Here is a 14014-nt window from a genome sequence, read left to right as displayed (position 1 = left end):
AACTTTTTTAACACTTTGCTTCTATGTTGCCAAGCTCCCTCCAGGAGGTTTGGATGGCTCCTCGGCAATAAATAGGAATTTGGGGCAAGTGATCGGGGAAGGACACCGGGAAATGGGTTGGAAACTCTTGGTGTTTCTAAAAGGTAAATCCATTGAATTTGTTTGAGGACGTGTACACACCTGTGTTTTCTTACCAAGGAAACAGGAGTTGCAAGAGCTCTGTCGCTGCTGTCTCAAGAGAGGTGAATGTTGGTGGGTGTGTGGTTGTCGTATCCATTTCCAATAATGTAAGAGTTTGACAATGAAAAGAACTCTGGGCCGCTACAGTTTGGTCTCAGGTTGATTAATTAATCTATTTTTTTAAATGCCTGCCTAAGGCACCTTCAAACAGCCTGTCTCCAACTGCCCTCTCCCCTTATTCTCCTGGTGACCCCAGCCAGCCGTGGCGTAGGGCCATTTCCATCTTGCTTCCTCTGAGGTTACCTCTCATCCCATCCCTGTCTGTCCCTCTGCTCTCCACCTGTCCTCACTTTGGATTGGTGCCTTGCTGCTCCTGTTCAATACTGCCCAGTTCTCATTCCTCGTGGTACTCCCCAGACCTGGAGTCCTGACCAGCAGCTTGCTCCCTCCCCCAGGAGGATCTGCTCTGACCCAGGATACTGAAGCTGGGCTGAGCCCAACTAGGATGGTCAAAGAGTACTTTCTATGTTATGAACTAAATAACATGGAATGAGATATGGGGAAAGGGCAAGGGTTTTCCAAAACTTGGCCCTAAGTTTCCCTTTTCTGCAAATAATAGGAACAGAGAGAAGCTTCCCGGTTGTAGAGCTGAAGTTCACATACTAGACCACAGAACTCCTGTGAAGTTGTCTCCCCCTGGGCCAGGGCCAGGTTCTAACAGGGGAAGTTTTCTCCACCTCCTCCTCTGGGGTCAAGTGCTCTACCCAGAGCACCCTCTATTCTTTCCACCACCCCTTAATTCCCACTTACTTTCTCCTACTCAAGCCAACAATCCTAACTTCCAACTCTGAACCTCAGACTTGGAACCTACCCAGGTCCCTCCACGAAGCAAAGTGTAATAAGCTCAATGACCAAAGTGTGTCACGATACTCAACTCCCCTTCAGCGCTGGGGTCTCCAAGTCCCTGTGGCCTGACACCTGGTCCTTGGGCTCTGATCCCTCTTGTGCAGTTCTCATGCCGCTCTTCCTCCAGACTTCCCCAGCTGACACTGCCCACGTTCAACTCAGAACACACACTTCCCTAAGCTGGCTGGCGTCCTCTGATACGTGTGCTAGTGAGTGTTCTAGAAATAAGGGACTAACTCTCTGTCAGGGGATTAAACTGATGATGTCACTTTCATTCCAAGAATAATAAGCCAATACTTCTGGTCAATTCTCTCACACCCTCAGTAAATATGTGTTAGCGTCTGTAAAGGACCAGGTAGTAAATATCTGAGATTTTGCAGGCCAAGAGACAATATCGAGGATATCTAATAGGTATTATTTAACAAGAAATAAAACTGATTTCTATAAAATTTTTGATAAAATTCAAAATATAATAATTGAATACTTCTCTAATGTAGATCTACTATTGAGAAGAATGCAATTCTTCCATGAGGAGTAGGTAATGTTTCACTTAATTGAGGATCCAAGTTTATGTTCTCTATCACCCAAATCCATGTGAATGTTCCTCATTAGTGTTCGCCTGTACTATGATTGGATGTGTTTTGCCTTTGAAGATGTTGTTCCACATGGATAGGAACTATCAAATACTGAAATAAATCCATGGACATTCGTTTTAAATGAGGCTATTCATCACTTTAAATGATATTTTAGAATTCTATTAGAGTTTTCTCCCAATAGTTTTAGTATTTCGCTGCATTTCAGGTAGATCACTTCTATTGAATGTTAGGTACAAACTCCTCAACCTCACAGTTAAATGGGTTTTGAAATATGAGCATTTCCTTTGCATTTGCAATGGGGCCTAAAAAATGTCACTGATACTATAACGTGATCTTAGAAATTATATCCATACTAGAACTGTGTAGGAATAGCATTTTCACTTTTTACTTTAGCTTCTGGTATCACTGCAAATGTATAAAGTAACTTGACCTTATTTGTAACCCAAAGATTAGTTGTTATCAAAATGACTTTACAGCAATGTAAGTTTCACACAAAAACATTGTTTTGTCTTGTAATTTTAGGTTTGATTCATTTTTTAAATGTTGTCAAGTCTGTAGCAAAATTAATTTAAAAGTCATTCAGTGTTCCATAATAATGGTTGAGAGTAGTTCTTCTCATTTAGAAAAATTTTAACCTTGACCCTAAAACTTTACTATTGCTTAGCTATTAAACTACTGCGTGGTAAGACAGATGAGAACATATCACTTTTATTTCTGACAACATTTTACAGAACCGATCTCTACAAGAGCAAATGTAATTTAACATTGACACTACTTATCCAACAATGCATGGTGTAGTTAGATATCATCAACATTGCTCCCCCTGATCATAATAAAATAAGTAACTACAGGGTTTGAACACTTTGAATTAAAAAGACAAGCTTTACAGATTCGTCCAACTAAGACTTTTCCTGCCCCCCACATATTTTTGCTATCATTAATTGTAACACATCTTATCAGATTCCACTTCAGATTATACTTAGTGGTTTCTCACTTCTTTAAACATAGAACACATCCTCAGATGTGCTCGAATTATTCATGGAGGCTAATTCTTCATTGCTTAAAAATTAGCTCAAATCCCTCAAACAACTGAACAATATTGGTAACATCTGTCTCTCCTCAAGAATGGTGGGGGTGCTACTCAAAATCACTTGTTTTGTTTTTTGACTATTGACATTGGTCCTAAATTCTTCAACTCTGCACACAACTCTTCCTGATCAAAGGATGATAGTCTTAAACAAGTTTATTTTAAGACTAAAATAAACAAGTTTATTTTAAGCCTAGTTCCTTAGGCTGTCGACAATTTAATTAATTTACCATCAGTAAACAGCTTACCTTGCTCGATGAATCAATGAGCAACTTGGAAACTACTTTGTTTGCAGCCTTATTTTCCTTGTTCTTTTTTGTGAAGAAATTCTTCTTTAATATTTTAAATTTTCTAATTTTTTGGATATTGTTTTCCTTCAAGTTAGGAACACTGTAATGACAGATTAGTCTAGTTATGATAATACACATTGGATTTTTTAATACAGCTTTAATCATCATTCTACCACAAACACAATCCTTTGCCATCTAATTGAATAAGAAAATAATCAACATTCTACTGTGTCTGAGGTGTAATCTTTCTAAAGTCCACATTTTCTTTCCCTTTTTTTGTTTTTTTGTTGTTGTTAACATGATGACATGTATTTGGTAGCAAATGAATAACATTTGGGTACAGTGATATGTATGGCACTTGAGAAATGGTTGAGATTCAGCTGAGTTCACTGTGATTTGTAATGTGATGAGCAGGAGTGGGAACAATGAGAGTGTTCAGATGGTATGTCAGACCACACAAGTCACATAGTCACACATAGTCTGACATTGTTGCCCCAAAGCATAGATAGCATGTAAATGAATAAGCATTACCATACTTTAATAAAACTTTATCCACCCTAGAATGTGAAGTTTATATAACTTTCAGGTGTCACAAAATATTTTTTTATTTTAAATTTTTTTTCAGTCATATAGAAACTACTCTCAGCTAGATTTGGCCCACAGGCCATGGTTCACTGGCCTCTGGCTTAAAACAGAAGGCAAAAGCCAGCAAAAGCTAAAATTATGTGAGGTCTGGCGACATAGGATCTGTGCTAATTTGGGTTTTTAATAGTTCTGATACAAGGAAGCATATATGAAAGTCAAGATGAGAGAGGAAATGAGAGGGCTGGTGTCCAATCTGATTCCCACATTCAAGAAATTAGGCTGTGAACCTGCCAACAGTCCCTCAGGTCCCAGAGCCAGCAACTGTGGCTAATTAAGAAAAAAACATCTTTCAATTTGGGGGTTTTTACAAATGGTTGCTAAGTTGGTGGTTCATACATGTTTATTAATTCATTATAATATCTCTACTTAATAAACAGAGCCATTAAATATATTTTTGAGCTTAAGGACTCCATGAAAAAAAAATTACTGAGACACTTAGGGATCTGTGAACCTGCCAAGTTTGGGAACCTGTCACCTAGTCTGTGACTCAAGTTGGGGCCAGATCCTTCCAGAATAGGTGGGGCCTCTTGGGGGAAGCCCAGAGTCCTCCCACTCAAGTCAAACCCTCTACCACAGAGAAGGCCGCGAGGGTCCCTGTGCCTGGGACTCCTCTTTCCTGATGACTTGAAACCTGTGGGTAAATTGAAACAACCAAAAGAAAGTAAGTACTAGGAACAGTCAATACTAAGAACAGCGAGAAGCCAATGGAGAGTTGAAGACAGGGGCCCGATGTCTCCACGGCCGGGTTTTATTCTTTCTTCTCCAGCTTGTTCTCGGTGCACATCTCACCACCACTGCGGATCCCAGGCTTGTTTGTTGATTTGCTTAGGCTGTTACCGTGGAATTTGGTTTTATTGAATTCTCAGCATGAAAACAATCCTTGCTGAAAGCACAACTGTGTGTGAAAGTGTCTCTTCCTTCCAGAGGAGTGATGTGAGCCATCTCCCCGAGGGAACCGATCTGTTTCCTGTAGGTGGGCTGCAGGAGGCCAGCTGGCCGGGAATGGCCCTCCCCTGGAGTTGTGCACAGAGCCCAGCACACCCACAGCTGAGGTGGTGGGGGTAGCAGGTCTGACAACAACCTGTCAAGCACTTATTCCACGTCCTTTGTCCCTAACCCATGGAGGTCTGGCCACCTGCGCTATTGGGAGTGTCAGAGAGCCCTAGGCACTGGGCTCTCCTCAAAGGCCTGAGCACACACCATCTTCAGCCTCATGGATCACCCTGCATCCGGAGCACAGCCAGCCAGCCCTCCGCCTAGACTGCCCACGCCTGCTGTCCATCTGATAAAAAGATATTCTTCTTCCCAAAGCAAGCACAGGGACTCCTTGACCCCCTGAAGTCAAATAAATGTGTCCTCCCGTTGCACTGCCTCTGAAGCCCGAGCCTCCTGACGGGATTGGCCGCAGTCAGGGCGCAGCGCGATCCTCCGCTTACATTTCTGTCCCCTCCACCAGGCTCCGGCCTGCTGGAAGATGAGCCTCTCTTTGATCTTTGTCTCACAGTTGCCCTGAACAGCTACTGACATGTAGGAGGCACTGGATGAATACCTGTTGATGGAACAAATGAATAATTGAGTGCTGTCTGCATCTTCAGAGCACCGTGTGCTCAGGGAAAGCTGTAGAGGGTCAACTCGCCCGCCCACGGCAGCATTTGGGCAGCATTTGTGAGCTTCACAAGCTCAAATCCATTTAGGTTTTCTAACTACCCTAGGTAAAAGGGTATTACTATGACCAGTTTCATATAACATCTGAAATGGAATTTGAAACAGTATGGGACCTAGCCAAGGACAGACAGTTATTAATTGGCAGATGTAGAACTTGAATCCAACCTCAGTGAAGACCAGTCCACATCCTTCTCTCAATAGTGATATTTGCTCTATCAGACGTTGAGCGCCACGCTCGCTGGCTCTTCCTCCTACACGGTGTCTGAGGGGGAGAGGGGAGAGTTCAGTCGGCCTCTTTGGTCATAAACAATAGAAACTGACTCCGACTAATGTATGTAAAACATAACTTACTCTCAGCATGTTGAGAACTCATAAAGTCATGAGTGGCTACATACCTGGGCAGACCCCCTAGGAAGTGGGATGCCAAAGCCACAGCGTCTGTCTTGAAGCAGAACCAGACCTGGCAGGACATCCAAACCAGGGTGAGGCCCCCACAGTGACTCCATGCATCCTTGAGCTACGCTTTCAAGAGTCAAGTCCAGGGGTTGGTCCAACTGGCCACTGGCTCCTCTCTAGCTGGATGTGGTAGGAAAGGATCTAGCCACTTCAGCTTCCACAGAGGGAGAAAAACACCCACACTACTGTCCCCTGTGACTGCACAAAACATGGGGTGAATAATTCCCCAAAAGGAAAGGGGGGTAGACTGGGAGCTGGTAAATGCTGGACAATGGTAAACAAGTCCATATAACACTCAAGGTTAACATTACCCATGTGGAACACTTTACATAGACAAGAAACAGAGAGGGGAACATGCTCGTGTCGATTGTTCTCCTAACTACAACTACGATGATCCTAACAACCAGCAAGGTCATCTGTACCTAAGAGCCAGATAACAGGGGCTGGGATGGAGCTTAGTAGCTGAGCAGTTGCCCGTCGCAGGAGGACCCTGGGTTGCACCCCCTGCATTCTAGGCAATTTTTTTGAAAAGTAAAATTCAAATAACAGTGTTCTCAAACTCATAGAAAAAAAAATGTAAACATGTAAACATTCAGTCTGCTATGCTGGAGAAACTTAGTGAAGTCTGCTGCTTTCCTCTCCCTTTTCCAGGCCTGCTGAGATAGAATGGACAGATCATCTCTCTTTTCAAGGACCTACATTCCATTATACAGTGTCGTTACCTACATTTGGGTTTCTCCAAAATCTTTCCTAATTTGATGGTGTCTCTTCTTATCAATAACATTTCCTGTGTGTCTGTCTGGCAAGTTTGCTTTCAGGATATCAGCACGCCCGACGACCAAGTTTTCTGGAAGCTGTCAGGAACAGTAGCCCTTGATACCCAGCCCTGGCAAAGTCCCAGCTCTCCCTCAGCCCCCTCCACAGGCGTGATTAGGTCCCTATTTCTCATGGACTTGTAGGCAGTTGTGACCTTCAATAATTTCCCATTCGAGGTTATTTTTTTCTTTGTTGGAAGGATTACTGTGGAGTTTGTTTTGCCGAATGCTGGTTGCAGAGACCGGCTACAGCAAATGAGTCCATTCTGGATGTTGCTCAAGTTTCTATTGATCAGTGAAATTTCAGGGGAAAATCAATGATTAGCAATTTCTTTTTCTTTCCGAAATATTGAAGAAAAGAAAGACATGGGACCAGTTATTTACTATTCCAGTTAGTACATCACAGTTAAAAGCTTAACCCATAGTCACTTAATCTTTCTCTGCTTTAATAAAGCTCCTGCACTGTCTTCAGCTTCGGGTCAGTCTGACTGATGGCCATGGGACTCGCCAAAGCCACCTACCGCTCAGTTGCTTAATTCCAGAAACCGGAGAATGACTCTGGAAGGCAGCTTTAGCAGGAGAACTGCTGTCCTCTAAAATCCAACTTCCACAACCCCCTTCACTTTCTTCCAGATGCAGGAGATAAGGCTGGAGGTAGCTAAGCCAAATCCAACACCTTCATAGATCCCAATGAAGGACCCATTAGGTGTTCAGCTTTTAGTTGAACCATATGAAACTGCCACTGTTATTGGTGGAAAACATTCAAATATAGGCAATTTCATATGTTCCAACCTACACAAGGCCAGCTAGGCTCTGGAAATAGAGCAGAGCGAGTTAGATGTAGCCCTTCCCTGTGGCAGGAAAAATAGACACGTTTTTCCATTACACATCCTTAATGACATCTTTGGGGTTTTCTAAGAGACCAAGTGAGAAGAACTTTGAATTAGGGGCTCGGGGACAAAGGTGAGGGGTGAGCTCGACTCAGAACTGGGAGTGAAAGCCCAGCAGAGTCAAGAAAAGCATCTCAGGCTGAGGGGGCCCCTCAGGAACTTGGGGGTGGTGATGATCAGGAAGACCTACCGTTAGGACACGCCAGGGACCACGTGAGTCCCCGAGACGCCAGCCCTCAGTCACTCTCCCAAGGCCATGTTGCAGAGCACTGAATGCTGTATACTAGCGTTGTCTCTAGAGGCAAGGAAACGGCGACAGCTGATGGAAAGACCAGGCCGAATCAGAGAGGACGTCAGCAACTTGGCACTAAACCGTCTGCTGGAACCCATTCAGAGTTTACAAAATGGGGATTTAGGTCCCACCTGACTTAGGAGCACTACCTCTTGCCGATTTGATTGTAGAGATTACCCAGGTGAGCTGAAGAGAACAGGAGGCAGCCAGGCCCACTCTAACCCAACTCACGATGCGGCTTTCAAGCGCAGGGCTTTCATCCAATACCTGCCTGGATCTATTGTTCCCCAGGCGACTTAATCCCCGTTTCCTGGTTTAAGACGGTTCCCTTCCTGCTCAGCTTGCGGCTCTCTGGAGTTGTTTTATTTCTTGGCTACCATTATTACTAAAGATGTTGGCCCAAATGGGCCTCTAAACCAAATCTGTACACACTTCTTCCAAAATTCAGGTTCATTCTGGGGTCAGAAGCTTTCCTTCTTTAGAAGGCCCACAGAACAGAGTCATTGGAAATAAAAACCCCACACACACAAAAACGACTGTGCCTTGATGTTGACTGGGCTTCAGTCCTCAGTGCTGTGCCGGGGGCTTGGCACTTGACCACTCCAAGTCACACTACTCTATTTTTAAAAAGGAGGAGAGTAAACAATATCTGGGTAATAGTGTTTCACAAACAGCAAATGGGATAGTGTGTAAATTCACTTAATAGAAAACTTGGCACATAGTGTTTAAGAAACAGTGATCATCATTTTGTGGAGTGTTATCTGCAATTTCTCTTCATGATTTTTCTGAATAATGGAATAGTAATTACCTTTATTGAACCTGTTCTCTTAGTCTAGACCCTGCTCTGAAATTTTTACATTTATTGCCTCACTATTTTAAACCTCTCCAAGGTTGATCTTATTTTTATCAGTTTTGAGACTAAAGCAGTGAGGTGCCTTTTAGGAATAGTTTTTCAGAGGCAGAGAGACTTGAGTTCCATCGCCAATTCCATAATTTACTAGTAGGAAGACCTGGGTCAATTGTTCAATCTCTCTAAGTCTTTGATCCTCATCTGAAATTAGTTACATAATCACAGGCCTAGATGGATTGTGGGAACTGCGTGTGACATGTATGTAAATTACAAAACACAGCTCTTAGTGCATAACAAGCTTGAATGGAACTTACTCTTGTACATTTCCCCAGCAGGGGGATGCCAGCCCCTCTGCAGTTCTGCTCTCCAGGCTGATCAGCCCACACTGCCTCTGATTCACCCCCGCCTGCTTGCTAGTGCCATCACCAGAGTCAGCTCTTCCCTCTGGGGACTCCCAAGAAAAATGGAGTCTCTGGCCCTGTGGAGCTTGCCTGTGGCAGCCCTCCCACCGCCCTGCACCCTGCGCAGACTCCGGAGCTGGCAGCAGACCTGCCCGCCCTGCCTTCACCCAGGTCTGTGTCTGTAAGATGTGTCTGCCTCACCAGTGTGAAGTCGGCCCTGGTGCTGGAGAGCACACATGTGCTCGGCCCTTCCATAAAGAAGTCAGCTAAGGCTCACGAAGCGCCTCGGGGCCCAGACTCCAGGACACAAGGCCAAACACCGAGGTTTATTTAGACTCTGACTCCGAGATGAATGGAGTCCCCCTCTACCCTCAAGGAAACAGCCATCTAGCACAGGAACTCCGAGTCGAGAGAGTGAAACCACCCGACAAATCAAGAGGGGTCTCTTTTGCTGTAGAACAGAAGGGAGCTCCGGGTTCACTAGTCCTAATGTGATCTGAAGCTGTCATGGGAGCAAACATCACACCCTGGGCCTAGGGAAAGGAACTGTCACCTTGCTGCGTGGGCACAGACACAGAGGCCTGGGCTCCCCACTCAGTCTCTGCTCATACCCCAAGGCAGGAGGGACCCCTCATTGCTGCTGAAGGCAGGACTGGGAGGCCCCTGGCACCTGATGTCCCTCAGGTCCTGAGTGTCCTAGCCATCTGCCCGCCCCCACCCTTCACAGTCTTCCTGTCTGTTTTGCGTATCATGTTCAGGGGTTTAGCTCACAAGCAGGAAGGAGAGAGAGGAGTACTTCTGCTCCATCCCCCAAAACCATGCCATCCAATGCCAGCCTGCCCCTCGGGCCTCCACCAGGGGAGCACGAGGCTCAGCTCTCTGCGATGAAGAGGCCCCTGTGGGCTTCCACCGCACCCCAACTCGGCCCTCCATTCATAACAGAACCACACACCACAGCTACCAGTTCCCAGAAAGGCGGACAGGACAGGAATCAGATGAGAAAACAGTCATTCGTCTCTGGACTCCATTCTGTGCTCTCCAGCCACCAGCATCACAAGCCACGTGCTGTACTGTGTTCCTGGCTAATAGCCAGCAAGAAGGAAATGAGCACATTTATGAATTACTCTGTTGATGTTCTTCAATGTGCAGATCCAAGTGTTATTTTAAGTATTATCTCTGCCAAAATAATCATTTCCCACCACTGATGTTTCATTTTGAAAATAACCTTAGAAACTCTCTTCTTAATATTACATATTCATCTTTTTACATTTTTAATCTACTTTTAACCTACAAAGTTTAATTTCACAATGACTACTGACTTGCAAGATTCAATGCAGCATTAGTTAGCTAAAAAAAAAATACAGTCATTGACCTGTACGCAGAGAAAACAGAAGACATTATTACCAAGGTCTACTCGGATAGTCAATGTCTTTTCAATATGTCAAATAATAGTTGTAGGGGGAAAATAAGCAAATTAACATTTGCTTACGGACTTGGCGGAGCGGCGGCCGGGTGGGCAGAGTCAGGGCGCGCGCTTTCTTACCCGCAGCTTACATGGCGGCTGCCGGCGGAGGTCCCGGACTCGGGGCGACCCCGGTTCTGGAGGCTGCAACTCTGCAGAAACTCGCGCTGCGGCGGAAGAAGGTGCTGAGCGCCGAGGAGATGGAGCTGTATGAGCTGGCGCAGGCGGCTGGCGCCGCCATGGATCCCGACGTGTTCAAGATCCTGGTGGACCTGCTGAATCTGAACGTGGCCCCTCTCGCCGTCTTCCAGATGCTCAAGTCCATGTGTGCCGGGCAGAGGCTGGCGAGCGATCCCCAGGACCCTTTGGCTTTGTCTCTGCCCACGTCGGGCGTGTCGGAGACCCGAGGGAGAAACAAAGGCGGCCCTACTCCCAGTGGAGCACCTACACTGGCAGAACGTGGAAGCCGGGAAGGATCCAGCCAAAGGATGCCCCGCCAACCCAGTGCCACAAGGCTGCCCAAGGGAGGCGGGCCTGGGAAGAGCACCTCTAGGAGCGGCACATAGGAAGAGAACAGACTACATTGCCAGCGTGCTAGAACCATTGTTCTCCCAGCAAAGGCTATGTGCCATCTCCTTCCACTAAGTCTTTCTAAAAAGCTGAAAATCAAAATCATTGTTCTCCCCACAAGAAAATATCAGAAATAAGTTTAAAATGATGTAAACATTTATACCTCCCACACAATTTATTTTAGTAGGTATCTTTTTGACTTTAAAGGCGTCTTTATTCTACTTTATTAGAGCTATTTTATTTTTAAAATTATAGGATAGATAGTATATGACATGGTCTCCCAAAACTTCCTTACAATTCAGTCCTTATAATACATTATAAACTAAATATGTCCCTTTTTAGGTCTTACAGCTACAGTAGTAGCACATGCCACCACACAAAAACAAAATTTTTATTGAAATGAGCCACTAGACTAAAAGTTCTGTTCAAACACCAAAATTGTCCTATATTTTCTCCATGTGTCAGCCCTCTGGGTCAACAAAACACCTATAAACATTGATTTCATTTAAATTGATTTGAATATATAAATATTGCAATCTCATGATAACTTTTATGGACAAGAGAACTGTGGAAATAGTAAAAATGCATATGTAAAAAAAAAAATTTGCTTACTAAAAAAAACTGTCTTTGAAGTAGAGGTCAATAGTAAATCCTGGCAAGCACATGATAGAACAAAACATTCTCATATATAAAAAATTTAAAAGTCAGATACTAAGCAGAAAAGGTGGATTTGCTCTTCACCCTCCGGTGCCTCCAGGTCTCTCGGCTCTTCTAGGTGACCACTGGTGATCGTGTATCCTCTCTCACACACTTCTGAATGAGGCCTCCTTTGCCAACATGCTTTGTTAACACGGGAACCTCAGGAAGCAGCTCGCAACCTGAGACACTGTCACCTCCTAGCTGCTCATCCCCACAACCCCAGTGGTTAGACCGAAGACCAAGAGGCACAGTGAACACACACACACACACACACACACGCACACACACACACACACGCGTGCACTCAGGAGTGAGGCACCCAGGGCAGGCAGGTGCAGCTTAAGTAGAGGAGCTCCGGGTTCACTAGTCCTAATGTGAGCCAGCCACTCACGTGCCACACGCCTTTCTAATCTCTTGTGAAACCTCCCAAGAGCAGTGGGTCTAGCTCAGAGTCCTGCAGCCATGAGAAGAACCCTCCAAAACGAAAGGCCTCCACTGCCAGCCTCCACCAAGCATAGCAAATTAACATCACCCTTCCTTCTTCGTAATGGCCACCTTCCCTGACCCTCGTATTTGCTCCCCACAAGGCTTCTCCCATGGATCAGCCATTGGATCCCCAGCACATGGCATCACACACTCCCTGAAGCATCAGCAGTAGGTGGGGTGCCGAGCTAGAAAGGGAGGGGGAAACCGAGAGCTGTCCCCGGAGCTGAGCACCTTCTGCACACGATACTGGTGCTCTGTGCCTTCCTCCCCGACACAAATCCACCGTCTCCAGAGGTTCTGTTTCCTCCGTGAGAAACATGCTCTCCTCCCCACTGCATGGTACAGGATGCTCTCCAATATGCCCAGTGCACCTGTCCCCACGAGCCTGCCACAGACCAGGAGAGGGTTTCTAGAGGGGGGTTCACGTCCCACAGCAGATTGCAAAGTCAAGGTCCAAACCCCGAACGCTAGGAGATTCTGGAGAAGTGGGATGGCCGTGTTTGCCCCTGGGAAAGGGTGAGGGAGTCCTGCAGGACTTTCTGTGCAAGTTTCAGTCCTCCTGAGCTTTGTCCAGGCCATTCCCCTCTGCACTCCTCTCTCACTGTCCCAAGGTCAGCTCACAGGACAGCTTCTTCACGGGGCCGTTTCTTTCCCTCCTTCTCTATCCACGTGTTGGATTTCCTCTTCCTTCACTTCCTGTGGCTCCTTGGGAACTATGGCTGTGTCAGAGTCTGGTCTTGGGTCTGGTCCTGACATTGCACAGTGAATGTTCAATAAAAGAATTAACTCATGAATGACAAACAAGTGAAGAAGCAGAGGCAGCCTTTCTTCACCCCCACCCTGCCTGCCCTCCTTGAAGCCAACTGAGAACCACGCCACGTCTCCCCTGAGTGTGTTCCCACAGTCGTGCAGGAGTCGTTTCCATAGAGGCCGCGTACACTGCCACCCAGGAGAGCGCCAGCCCACCCCTCCTTCCCAGGCAGAGCCTGGCGCCATGCACCAACCGGACACACTTGGAATTGAGCATCTTGGTCACCCTCCCAGGTCATGCTGGATGCTGAAAGCCAAGGGCCAGTGCACGCGCTGCAAAAGGGCTTCGCAGGGCCCAGGCAGCTCCATGTGCCCTGAAAATGCAGCCCAGGACTTCGCCTGTGGGTGAGCCAGGCCTGTGCAGCTCGGCTCTGCTGCCTGGGTCTTTTCACTTGATTCACAATTAATGAATTTAAACACCTGCTTTGTTGGGAGCAGAAGGAAATCTTGCAGAGCATGTATAGGACATTTCTTTGCAGCTGATGCTAAATACATTTTAGTGGCATCCCGCAAGCGCGCGCACACACACACACACACACACACACACACAAAACACACACACACATGGTGATCATGTAAACCCCAGCATGTCATCCTCATAGCAAAGCATGGACCTACATGTGTGTGCTTTTCCTACAGATAGTCCCCCACATCCCTTCCCTGTACTGCCTTGGGCAGCAGAGCCTGGTGTGTCAAGAGAAGGGAATGTGGTCCTTCCAATACCCTCCATCGGCCATCTCAAGTCAAATCCCCAAAACATAATCGTATTATTATTTGATAGACCAATTAAAATATTCTCAATTTTATGTTGTGCAAAAAAAACATCTTAAATAGTTGCAATTTATGTTGATTAGTACCATGTGATCCAAGTTAAAAGTCTTCATCTTATTAGCCAATGTTTTTCTTTTTATTGG

The 14014-nt window shown here is 45.8% G+C and overlaps 1 pseudogene; it reads left to right on the top strand.

Moving 5' to 3' along the window:
- The first annotated feature begins 10594 nt into the window (after positions 1–10594).
- On the top strand, positions 10595–11309 carry LOC144253974 (mitotic-spindle organizing protein 2B pseudogene; annotated as a pseudogene).
- Positions 11310–14014: the final 2705 nt, after the last annotated feature.

The sequence above is a fragment of the Urocitellus parryii genome, chromosome 3 (assembly GCF_045843805.1).
Source record: "Urocitellus parryii isolate mUroPar1 chromosome 3, mUroPar1.hap1, whole genome shotgun sequence".
In the NCBI taxonomy this organism is placed as follows: domain Eukaryota; kingdom Metazoa; phylum Chordata; class Mammalia; order Rodentia; family Sciuridae; genus Urocitellus; species Urocitellus parryii.
This window is presented reverse-complemented; position numbering and strand designations above follow the sequence as displayed.